Source organism: Adiantum capillus-veneris, chromosome 1 (genome assembly GCF_014529385.1).
Source record: "Adiantum capillus-veneris isolate H3 chromosome 1, ASM1452938v2, whole genome shotgun sequence".
Lineage (NCBI taxonomy): Eukaryota > Viridiplantae > Streptophyta > Polypodiopsida > Polypodiales > Pteridaceae > Adiantum > Adiantum capillus-veneris.
Window position 1 is genome coordinate 153,404,241 of NC_140931.1, and position 13,508 is coordinate 153,417,748.

Below are 13,508 nucleotides of genomic sequence, written 5' to 3' on the forward strand. Positions count from 1 at the left end.
CAATTACAAAAGCAAGGCTTCTACAACAGAAACAATTATTTATGGATATCAAAGCCTAGTGTCCATCAACTTATCGAAAAAAAGAATCAAATGCAACAGATGGTCACACAAGGACCAAAGACAAGATGGGTTCCAAAATTGCTCGTGGAAACTCAATCACAGAGAACCCACACATCTCAAAAACCACTTATCATGCAAGATAAAGCAAAAGCTCCATCAGTCCCTACAAGAGCTAAAGGATTTGTTTCACAAAGCAATGTGAACATACAACAAGCAAGTCAAGAGGAGCCAAAATATGAAAACCTACTCGACAAAATGGTGGCATCCAAAGACCAAAACAATAGAGAAGGCCTAAATTTCCAAAACTTATGGAATTGGGTTTTTGGCCTTGAATAGGTAAGTCCAAGTCTCCATTGAAAATACATGGCATAATAGTCAAAGTCGAACAGCCAAGCCACTAAATGAGGAAGGTGTTAGTCCTAAAGCTTCAAGTAATATTCTATGTGGTCTAAGGATCCTAGTTATTCTAATTATTGCTCAAGCTGGAAGAGTTGAGCATAATTACATTGTGTTGCTCATGCTGGTATAGGTGAGCATAAGAGTCAAAGTCGTTGTAGTATAGTGGTAAGTGAAGGAGGAAGTCCAAAAGACACTCACGCACTCAACACAGTGAGGTACGAGTGGAGAAGCTTTTACATCAAAAACCCTTCTTGGAAATGTGGAATCTCTTGAGATGTCCTTTGATGTTACATGTGCTACATTTGTTCCTTGAAGCACCAATCATCTCCATCTCTTACATTGCATGCTTTTGTTAAACAAATTTCTCATATGCATATAGAGTGTCCCATAATTGGCACTTGCATTAGGAACTCTTCCTTTGTTTCGTCCCAGCACTCACCTTGCATGAAAGGTACTTCAAGTCCAAATGCCCAACTCCAATAAGAGAGTATACCAAAGGCACTTTTTTCCCACTGGGTTTTTTCCCTCTAGTCATCTAGGTTTTAAGACCCTAATCTAGAAACCCTCATCATCGACTTCTTGTATATATTTCTTCTACATCAACAATAAGGAAATGTCTACCCAAATCAATATGACAAATTTTGCAAGAGAGTCATCAACAACAATCAACAACATGCTTCAACATTGGTGAACTATTTCAGACAACTCAAATTACAATGTACATGGAAAGCATACCCATCATAAAATCCATGTCATAAAGAGGATTGGTTCTTTAAACTAGGGATGCACGGAAGAGTGTCAGCCAAGTGAGCCTAGAACCCTTAACAATTGTGTAAGAGAAAGTGGTCTCAGACACTTCTTCTCAACTATCCTTCACTGTGCTTATGGAAGAAAAGGCACTTGCAATGAGCTACCTTATTGAGAGAAACAGGGAAGGCACCTCATGGTAGCTAGAACTTCCCCTCACTAAACAATTGTACTACCATTACATCAATGGTATGGGAGCTAGAATCTATGTTGACATCTAGCATAAGTGCTATGTTTGAGAGAACTTGGGGAATCTTGAGTTCAAGGAGCAAGTTGAGGTTGTTTACTATGAAGAACAATGCATCGATGAGAGAGGGTTTGCCTAAGTTAGGATGGACAATCGTGACCTTGTTGATTCTATGGGGATGCCTTAAACCATAGATAAAGTTTATGAGGGAATTGAGAGCCCTTCACTGGGGAAGGGTTGATTTTATTTGCGAGTTAATCAATTCGTGTTTTTTTTGCTAAAGGTGATGATTTTTTGAGTTTATATAAGCATGGATTTCTCTCATATGTACGCTCTCTAAGGTGGCGTTGAGGTACGTGAAATAAGTATTGAGGGAAGGAGAGAAAAGAAGGATTAGACAAAGAGAGAAAAACATACTTGTGAAATAGAGATAGAATAGGGGTGTGCGAGTACCGAGAACAAAAGAGAGAGAGAGAGAGAGAGAGAGAGAGAGAGAGAGAGAGAGAGAGAGAGAGAGAGAGGGGGGGGGGGGGGGGGGGGGGGGGAGGCTAGGGAAAAGATAGGTTCGCTTTATGCAAACCCTGTTCAAAATGAAAAATGGCCGGCTCAAGTTTGGGCAAGAAGGTTCTCAAGCCGATTCAAATTATGGAACTTTTAGTTATAATATGATATTTTCAGTGTGATTATCCCTCTCAAATTTAGAGTTAGCCTGTTCATATGCTTGTGAAAATGTTCGAAAGTCGGGTCCACAAAAAATATTTCCCAAGCCTTGAGAGAGCCTGAGAGTGTGTGAGGGATAGAGAGAGAGAAAATAGTCATGTAGTGCACAAATCAAGCATATATTATTGCACACTCCACTTTAGAAGTTAGTGGTGGTCACTCATGGCACTAGTAGATGCTTTTAATATTCATAGGGGCATAATATTCATAGTGCACAAATCAAGCATATATTATTGCACATTCCACTAAAGTAGTTAGTGGTGGTCACTCATGGCACTAGTAGATGCTTATAATATTCATAGGGGCACTAGCATATACTTTTTGAGAAGTGACACTAGCATATGCTTTTTGAGAAGTGGAACCCCTCATGACACTAACACATGACTGTGAGACCTTGTGCCACTCATCCATCACTATCAAATGCTTTTTGAGACCATGTTGTTTCAGCCTATATAAATATTATGAGGCAAGCAGCATATGCAACACAAATGACTCAGACGTGCCAATCAAGAGATATTTTTTTTATTTTCCCTGTACTTATTACAATGCCTATAGGATATGAAACTACTTTTAATGAGCTCGTTGGTAAAATCCATAATGAGCTTCACAAACTCCCCGCAACGCACTCCTTGAAGAAAAGAAGATGTTCACGTAGAGGGAGCGTGACACAAACAAAGGTGATCCGGATGTTCAACCACCTTAATCGTGCTCGCAACACCGGAGACCAGGAACTCAATGAAGGCTTTGAGACAATGCGAGAAGCTCTGGGAAAGTGGGAGACATGGGGGTACATAGACAACTCTTGGAGGACCGCTTTTCATGCGGAGATTGACCATTTGCTTGTCTGCAAATGCACAATCAACCTGGTGGACATCTCTAGCTCTAGTGTGGTAGAAGATTGAGGTGAGGTTTAAATAATTATGCACTAATTAATATATTTAAATAAATATTCACTAGTACGTAATAAATTGTACTAGTGTGATGCAAGTTGTACTATGTGTGTGTGTGTGTGTGTCTTCAAGTTTGATTCCCTACCTAATATTGTAAACAACTTATTTCAATTATATGATGCTTATTTTAATTATATGATGGTGCTCTTTGAATTGTAATGATTGATATCACTAATGTTGAGTACGCTCTTATATATAGGGGGGCATGAGATCATGTGCACAACATTGTGTTATTCATTGCTTTGTATTTTATGAATTCCAAATAATGTCTGAGACACCACACCACATGTGAGGATGTACTATTTGACCAACCTTAGAATATTTTACTTATGAGACCATTAAAAAATGTTATCTTGAACATTTAAAAAATTAGACCTAAGTAGATAAACACGTTATTCTCCCACTCTTTTGTGCCTTGATGAGGATAATTTATATGTCAAGGTTTGGGACCGTCCCCTCTCTCTGTCTGCACAATTTCGGGTAAAAATTTGGGCATGTGGACTACGTTTTTGCTTAGCAAAAAATATAAATTCTCTACTTTTTTAGATGGAGGGGACCGCATGAGCTCATTAAGATTGTATCTTTTAGGACTTAATATTATTGAAGTAGTTGTGAGACTTTTATTTGGCCTGGTCTACTAACACATCTTCAAGATCTGTCATAGCTTAGGGTATTGTTGATATCTTCTAGCTAAACTGGACCGCCAAATGTAACTACAAGCTTTTTGAAAGCCACCACGTAATGTACTATGTATTGTGCAAATCTATGTGAGTTTTCTATATAATTGAGGAAAAAGGTGAGCATGTCTTTTGTATTTACCCTACTTCTAGTAGAATGTTGTTTCCTGTCCATGTAGGTGTTGTTGCACAATGTTCATATTAAAAAGTAAGGATGAATGCCTAGTAAGACAATTTGAAAGTAGGAATCTAAAAAATATTGATGGTTGTACTTGCACTTGTATTTCCTCGAGTTTGGGTAGGGACCTCAAAGTAATGATACACACATAGACTCTTGTAGATAAAATAGTAATTAAAAACATTTTATTGATTTGAAGAATTTCTTACGTACATAAACACAACATATAAATAAATATATACATTATATAAATGAGTACTTAAAAACACTTTATTGAGTTGAAGAACTGCTTACGTACATAAACACACACATATAAATAAATATATACATTATATAAACGAGTACTTAAAAACACTTTAGTGAGTTGAAGAACTGCTTACGTACATAAACACACACATATAAATAAATAATAATAATAATAATATATATAATATTCTTAGACGGACAATGTAAAGAAATATTGATAAGCTATCAAATTTTGGCAGCATAATGACACGAAAACGCAAAAAAACAATCCCCATTCCATACTTGATTCTGTGAAAGCTTGCCTAGTATTTGTTAAGCTTTGTATACATGAAATAGTGATTACGTTTCCAAACATGAACAAAAAGCATGATTATATTGACAAGCAATCAAAATTTTGGCAGCATAATAGCGTGAAAGTTCAAACAAAAGACCCATTCCATACTTTCTTCTGAGCAGCAGCCCAATGCTCACGAGAAGAAGAAATTACATATTCAAAAAAACATGTGTTGGTATATTACTTTGGTAAATCCAAAGCTCTCAACTAACTTCTATCTAGCATAATAAATATGAAATCATGACTGCATTGATAAGGACGGTCAACACCAACAACATGTCTTCAATGACACCAAAAAAGTGGCACCCAAACACCACGATCACACGTCGTCCCATACAATCATAAACTAGAAAACACCATAGATAATGCCAATGTTGATGTCAATCAAGGGTAGTGTGATTCGGGCTCATATTGTTGGTAATCAGTGTCCTTGTTGCTATCTGCATCAATTGCTGCAATAGCACTTACACATGGAGCCTTGAAGCGTGAAAGATATTGTTGAAAGACCTGTGGATCACTATCTATGTAGAGGTAGTGTCTAGACAACTCAGCACAAACATGGCCCAAACCACCACATCCAGAAAAGATATCAACAATGTAGGTGTGTTCCACAGTAAATGTCCGCACGAGCCAGCTAAAAAAAAAAAAGAAACATGCACATTTTTACTTTACGTAACATAGTCTAACAGGGCATAGTAGGAAGCATATCTTCTTACCGAAAGAATTCCAGGCTACACTTGGTGGCACCTCTAAGAGCGCGTCCTCTAGTGTACTCTCCATTGGCACGCTCCACCAGTATTCCAGACTTGGCATCGAAAGAGTTGTTGTCCATGCTCTCTCCATCTCGTCAATCGTAGGTAGGACGTTGACCCTTACGATAAAACAATCCTAGCAATAGTGTTTCCACCTACAAATTACAATTAGAATGTGATCTAATTGAAGAAAACTACGAGCATGCTTTTCAATCAGCAAATAACTTTACTTACTCTCTTAGTCTCAATGGTCTTTCGCACATAACCATCGGGGATCAAAATAAGGATGGTGTGCATCATTTTGAATCCCATCTCGATGGATGGCCAGACACAATGCCAAAGTGTGATCAGTGGAGCTTAAGGTGATGCGCCACCCATTGTCTACCACATACTTAGAAGCTATTATGGCCACTTTCTTACTTAATTTTTGAGAGAATTGATTCCATGGAGGGACCTACATATTGCGTATTCTTAATTTATTTAAAGTTCCAAAACTATCATAGACTGCTCATTGAGTTTTTGAAGAATGCACACCTCGTTCCTCAAAATTTCTCAACTCTAAAATTTGTTGAAAAATCTGCAAACAAAAGAGAGGCCACTTCATTGCTCTTTTCCCCATCAACATTGGCTAAATGTAGAAAATCCAAGATCTTGCCTACAATCAAACGCATGTATTTCAAACATTCACAACACACACCACACATAGTCAATCTTTCTTCTCACATGTATTTACCATTTCTCATTATCGAGAGAAATTTTGTAAACATCTAGCATGTTGCCAATAACGGTCACATCATAATATATGGAAGGCACTCCATAATCTGAAAATAAAGTATTCCATCAAGACTTGTTGAGTAGACAAAAAGTGACAACTAGATATCTTTACAAGCAAGTTTACCTGTGGAGCCTTGAGCACCTTTTTTGTTCTTTTTGAGGGACTTCTTGGGCTTCTTGGATTTAACAAAATCCAATCATTTCTTTATAGAGGAGATTGTACTATTGTTTACTCTTTTTGAGGAGGTGGGCTTCTTGGAAGCCGAGCCAAGCTCCTCAATATCCTCTTGGCTGAAAGCAAGGGATGGTGGTACAAAATTGGTTGTCCTTGATACCACCTAGGTTTGGTGGGTGTGGTAAGGAGAATCAAACCCAAGTAAAAGATGCAAAATTGAAAAAAAGGAGCAAAAAAAAATCAACTTCTTGGAGGCTTTATAATTTACTCTACTTTATTCTTTTTTCCCGAAACGGGTTATAACAGATAAATGACGTGGGTGCAAGAAGTGGGGAAGGAGATTCCGTTGGCTCTCTCTCTCTCTCTCTCTCTCTCTCTCTCACACACACACACACACACACACACACACACACATTCTCTGTTTTGTTCTCTGCGGAGCACCCACCCTTCCCGCCCACCCTCTCTCGCTCTCTCTCTCTCTCTCTCTCTCTCTCTCTCTCTCTCTCTCTCTCCCACCATACAACCATGGCAGCTCAGGCCAGTACCATATCTTCAAAGATGACGATGGATACTGAGCGTGATTCCTTCACCTATCTCGAGTCAGGGGTATCTACATCTACAGAGGGTGCTATGATGGAAACCACGAGCATTCATGAACCTATCAGCAACCAAGTATTTTTGTGGGACTATGGGGCACAAAAGAAGCGTGAGCAATGACACAAGGAGCGCAACCCTGCTAAGAGAGCTGAACTTGCTACAACCAGATGTTGGGGGAGCGACTCACACACCCATGAAGTGCATGCAAACACTACCTAGATCAACATAATTTCAATCAAGGACACAGATGGCACGATAGGCACACAGAGGAAATCTCTTTAGCTTGTCAAGCTGAGACCATCCTACATATACAACACTCTGGAAGGCCAACTATACCACAATCAAGAACCTCACTGCTCTCAACTACACCACCTAGCCACATACACACATACGGAAGGTAACTCACCTAATCATGCCAGATTCATACGAAACTTAAGGAACACCATCCCCTCACTAGGATACACTTGTCCCTAAGCTTCTACACTCAAAACCCTCACTCTAAACCCATCTACGGAAAACGCGTAGGATGACAGAGCAGAATTTTGGAAGTGTCCGAAACTGAAATTTATAAGTACCTATGCATAGCTTATGTCGCCACGATTCTATAGACTACTAGCACGCAGAAAACAGACACCGTTTGATACACTTACGGCCACAAATAGCTCGTAGATGCGTCAGCGTGTGCGTTTCGTCTCTCGTGGAATGCTTGGCGTTGTCGCGTAGCTCTCCTCGAGCCTACAACAATGGTGCAGCCGGATCTCCAATGTGTTGAGTGAGCCGGGCGTAGCTAGAGGATAAAGCTCAGGCTCACTCTCTTTCTCTCTCACAGACAGTAGACGGTAGCGCTAAGTTTTTGATTATGATTAAAGTCTTCCTTACAAAATGACCTAGGTACCTTATATACTAAGGCTATCTTAGGTTTAACCAAAAATGGGGTTGAAAGGGTGAAATGGCTTTGTATTTACAATTTGGAAGTGCCATTGCACCCCGGCTTCTGAAACTAGAATAACTACTCATTACAAATGACGTTTATAGCCATAATCTGCAGCATTTCATAACTCGCAAAAGATAAGACTTTGGTACGAAACTTGAGTTATGTTGAGTTGTTGACCCAGTGGTCAACACTCCCCCCTTCCGCGTTCATGTCGTCCCCAAAATGACCTGATTGTCGATGGTGATGTGGTCTTTGCTGTCGTTTTGGCTTCCTCTGTTGCATGGCTTGTAACTTTGTCGAACCATAACAAGAACTATGATCGATTAGAGTGGACATCTATCATCATAACCATTCATCTTTTGAGATCCTCTGATTACTTTTATTTCTGCTCTTCTTCATTGGGGACTTCTCATTAGGAGAAATATGAACCTTGCATGGGCCTTGTAAGGAATCCTAATTTTTAGGGATTAAGGCTAATGTTGTGTAGGGTTAAGGGGACAAGGGCATTCAAGAAGTTAGTTTTGAGTAGACTTTTCTAGCCTTTTTTTAGACACATGTAGGATGTGGACCTAGGAGGTCACTTTCTCTCTCTAGCTTTTGGAAAGTGAAGGGAGTAAAGGGGTGTGGCCACATCAGCAAAAACGTGGGTCACTAAGAGCCAAAATTTGACTTTTTTTCAAAAAAGTTATTTTTACTTATTTTTGACTTAAAATTCCCTCCCAACATATATACACATCAAAAAATCAATTTTGACATTTTTTTAAACCTACAAATACTAAAAGTCCACTTTCAAAAAAAAAAATCCCCCCCAAAAAAAAAACCTTTGTTCTCTCCTCCTCCTTCCTCCTCTCTCCCTCTCCTCTCCCTCCCTACCTCCTTCTCTCCTCTTCCTCCCCTCTCTCTCCCTCTCCCCCCTCTGCCCCCTTCTCTCCTCCCATGTTTCTCTCCTCTCCCTCCCTACCCCCTTGTCTCCTCCTCCTCCCCTCTCTCTCCCTCTCCCCCTCTGCCCCCTTCTCTCCTCCCATGTTCCTCCCTCTCCCTCCCCCCTCTTTTTTTTCATTCTTTGCTTCCTCACGCAACAACTGCCATGGTGCTCACGGACATCACAAATCGTATCCCTCCACCACCATGTACTCCGCACAACAAAAGTGTACATATTGCTTGTCCGCGGTGTTTGCACCGAAGGCCGCACGTGAGGGTGAGCAGAGGTCATCCCAAGATCGTCATACTGTCGGTGAGACGAATGTGTATGGTTCTTAAATATCTTGGGAGGGGATAAGTAGGCTTGTTAGGCTATTGCAATTGGTTGTGTATGGGTGCAGGTGCTTCTTTGCATTCGTGGATGCACGAATGTCAAGCTCTTCAGCTCAAAACAATGGCATTACAAGAAACAGTGGGTGCAGGTTAGAGAGGTCAAGTGTCACCACTTTTCCTCTAAAACAACCTTCTTTGTTACATCTTGCAGGTAGGTGCTTCAAATCCATCCTTATTAGAGGTGGGTAATCTCATCCTAATGCAAGAATGGCTCAAGGAACTAGCATAACATGAAGCTTTTACGGTGGCACAAAGCTCTCCTCAAGCAATGTGGCTCCCACTACACCAAAAATCACTATGCTCACATGGAGAGATCCCTAGTAGGACAATACAACAACTTTTCATCAGCAGCACACCCTTTTCTAACATGAGGGCACCCCCACCAGAGATATTTTTATATGATAGGTCACCCCATGAGCATACCATGTCATGGAATGGATGTAAGAACTATGACTACACTACCCCTTGGAAGTTGTTCACGAATGTATGTTAATCAAAGTTAATGAGAAGAAGTTTGGACTTTTTTGTTTGTTGATGTGTAAGAGCACTCTTGGTCTACCATATTTTAGATTGTTTGATAAGTTAAATAAGATTTGTAGTCATTTAAATTGTCATTTTTTTTTTTGGGTAAGATTGTACATGAGAAGACATGATAAAGTACAAGAGATCTTGACGGAATAAACCTCGATGAGATTCCCACCATGCACTTGTGACACCATACCTCTCCTTGAACCCTTTGACTTCTATCGTTGTGGAGAGTCCAATGGGGGGCTATTTTCAAATTTTTAGCATGACTTTTTTTTGAAGGAAATTTTGGTTATTCTAAATTTTATACACAGCCTAGGAGTTCATTCTGATTATTTTTCTTCAGTTTCAAATTTTGACCGAGTACACTCCTTGGAAGCCACTTTTGAAGGTGTTAGGGCGAGATTTTGGGAAAGTTTTGTATGTAGGAAATACAGTCCTTAACACAATAAAAAACAATGGTTCTTTGAGTATTTTCAGATTCCATGGTTTTAATGCTCGTTGGAGCCCGTAGATTAAGAAAAAAGTAAAAAATGTATGTTTTATATCATTTTTAAATAAATTGTCAACTTGCACGTTGATTTCTAGAGAATGCGAGCAAGATATGATTTTTTCTCATCACATGATGGTCGAAGAATGCGATGAGATGAACAAATTCATGTGAGACAAACCCAGACAGATTCGGAGCCGATTGAAATCTAGAAGTTGTTGAAAACAACCGAAAAGTTCAACACTTAAAAAAAAAAAAAAAAAAAACGTAACATTTGAATCATGGCCATGCATCAAAAATATGCTCACCCGGTGAAGGAAGTGCTTCAAAGCTATGGAAATCAGTATAAAATGCAGGCAATAGCGTTGGAGGCTATTCAGGAAGTTGTAGAGGCTCACATCATTTCAGATGACTTTGCAATGACAAAATGATTAAGAGTTGTGTCTACTGTCTCCATAGTGATTTGGCTTTTCGGTTTATCCATGTGTTTTAAGTTAAGTGGTTTTGGCCATGAAGAGTTAAATTTAAATCAAATATTAACATTTTTGCCATCCTAAGGGGCAAACAAAGCTAGAAAATGCAAAAAAAAGGGTGGCCACAAGGGCGCGCAGATGGCCCATCCAGCAGTTTTGGATGGCTCGTCTGCGCGCCCTTGTGGCCACCCTTTTTTTTTGCATTTTCTAGCTTTGTTTGCCCCTTAGGATAGCAAAAATGTTAATAGCTGATGAAACCAGATGTTTATTTAGCATGAGACTAGATTTTTATATTGTCCAATGTGATTTGGCCTTTTGGTGCAGGGAACTAGTAAGTTGAGTTGAAGGAAGGCATAATGTGCTTGAAAAGTTAAATTTTACATTCATCTCACCTTTTCCAAGGTCCTGGAGTGCAACAATAGCCTAATTATGCAAAAAAAAGGGTGGCCACAAGGGCGCGCAGATGGCCCATCCAACAGTTTTGGATGGCTCACCGTGCGCCCTTGTGGCCACCCTTTTTTTTGCATTATATGGCCTTGTCTGCCCCTTATAATAGCAAGAATGTTAATATTTGATGAAACCAGATGTTTATGCAGCATGAGACTAGATTTTTATACTGTCCAATGTGATTTGCCCTCTTGGTGCAGGGAACTAGTAAGTTGAGTTGAAGGAAGGCATAATGTGCTTGAAAAGTTCAATTTTAGGTTCATCTCATCTTTTCCAGGGTTTTGGAGTGCAGCAATAGCCTAATTATGCAAAAAAAGGGTGGCCACAAGGGCCCACATATGGCCCATCCAGCAGTTTTGGATGGCTCACTACGCGCGCTTGTGGCCACCCCTTTTTTTGCATTATATGGCCTTGTCTGCACCCCAGGATACCAATTTTTTTTTAGATTAAGTGAAAGAAAATCTTTATGCAACATGACAGTACAAATTCCACTTCTTTTCACTCAGATGTAATTAGAGCTCCCCCCCCTTTCTTTGTGTTCAAAGGTCCGGAGCATTCACTATGTAAAATTTTCCTATATCACGTGCGTTCACTAGAATGGATTAAAAGTACCCCTTATAGGCCTTATCTACACATGTTTCTGCAACTTTACAAGAATATAAAATCCCTTCTGTTGAACACATGTGCTATGTTACATATACTTTAGTGAACTCCCCATGTCAACGGCCTCACAAATCCTGTGCACTAAACATTAAACACTAGAAATCGACCAAACAAGGAGCCAATTTTTACTTCCTTGTGTCCACCTAGTGTTCTTGTGAAACATTGTTAATGATATATATTCAACATCCCCAAATGAGGACATCGTGACAAAGTTTATGATCCACTTTAATAAGAATAACCATTAATGATTAAACTGAAATCAAAATATTGCTTGAATTTCTTCAAGGTGGAGTGATTAAGACTTGCGACTTGAATCATCGTACAGGCAAATCAAAATATCCATAAAAGTAAAAAATATTTCTCAGATCTATATAAAACTTCAGTAATCTAAATTAAATACTCTCACTCAATGCGACACCATTTAACAAAAAAACATATTTATATTGCATTTATAGAGGAATCTAGCCTCATGAAAAATAATTACAAATGGAGACAATGTTGTTGCTGTTAGGCTTATCTTACAAGTATTTGTCTTCCTCATCTAGAGATTCATATACACTTGAGTATTTGTGTGTCTATAACACTAGGGAAGATAGTAGTACTATATGGATGGCCTCTATGAGAGCTCCTAGAGAGTCCCTATTGGTTCAAGATTCTAAAAAACACCTACTATTCTTATCAAAATCTTTTAACATGGTAGTAAAAGGTTCCTCAAGGAACAAAAATAGAGTGATTTCCATCTCTGCACATGGTTGCTTGCTCATGTCCTCTTAAAACAAGTTGAATCTGTAAGTAAACAAAAGATTATGTGAGCACAAAGTTATAAAGTACAAAATGATATCATTCCAATTATCTAATGACAATTATACGAAGAATAAATTACAAGAAAAATCTTTGACGACTCTCCATAGATAACACAACTTACTTACATTGTGAGACTCAAATCACATGCTACACAACTATAGATGGCGCACCAAAGTCATCAACAAAATAGCACCACCCAGTGTTATGAGGTGTGAAGCCTAAACACTGAAATCCATAAAGAGGTTAATTCTCTTTAGCATGATAAACTTAAAGATGGAGATGATGTTAAGCTCTGAATGTAAGCTGCAAGGGTAGTTTTTTTACCATTCTATCTTTATGTTGGAGATGAACCCTTGCAATGCCCACACGATATTCACACCTCCTATTGTTGTGGTATGCAACTCATGTGAGCTCATACTTTTGCCACCTTCGGGAGTAGAGGTTTCCATGTAGTGTGAGTGAATGAAAGTAGAAGGAGTAGAATCTTGTTTCATGTTGTAATGGAGATGAGAGAAGGGAGAGGAGCTAGCTTGGTGTGAAACTATGTGGTGGGTAAGGGGAAGAGATGGAGGAGGAGCTTGCTTGGTGCTACAATGGAGGTGGGAGAAAGTTAGCAGAGAGATAATGATGGACTATAGGGGATGCATGTGGTTGTTGCAGCAATGGAGAGCTTGGAAAAAGGTTTGTAGAGAGAGAAAAACACTTTTTAGCTATAGAATAGGTTTGGAAAGACTTTGGAGGGTGAAAATGATGTTTTTATTTGTTTTTTAAAAAAATCAATTTTTTGGATTTTTTAGTGCACGTTTTTAACTTTTGAAGGTCAAAAATACTTTTTTGACCATGAAATAGGTTTGGGGACCTTTTAAGGAGGGAAAACTTGAAATTTGAAATTTTCTGAAAATTTGAAATTTTTAGTGTATTTTTAAATCCGGGCCAAAAAGTGGGGGAAAAGAGGTCAAAGTGGTCCCCCCCCCCTCTTTCCCCTAGCCACCTCCCTTACCT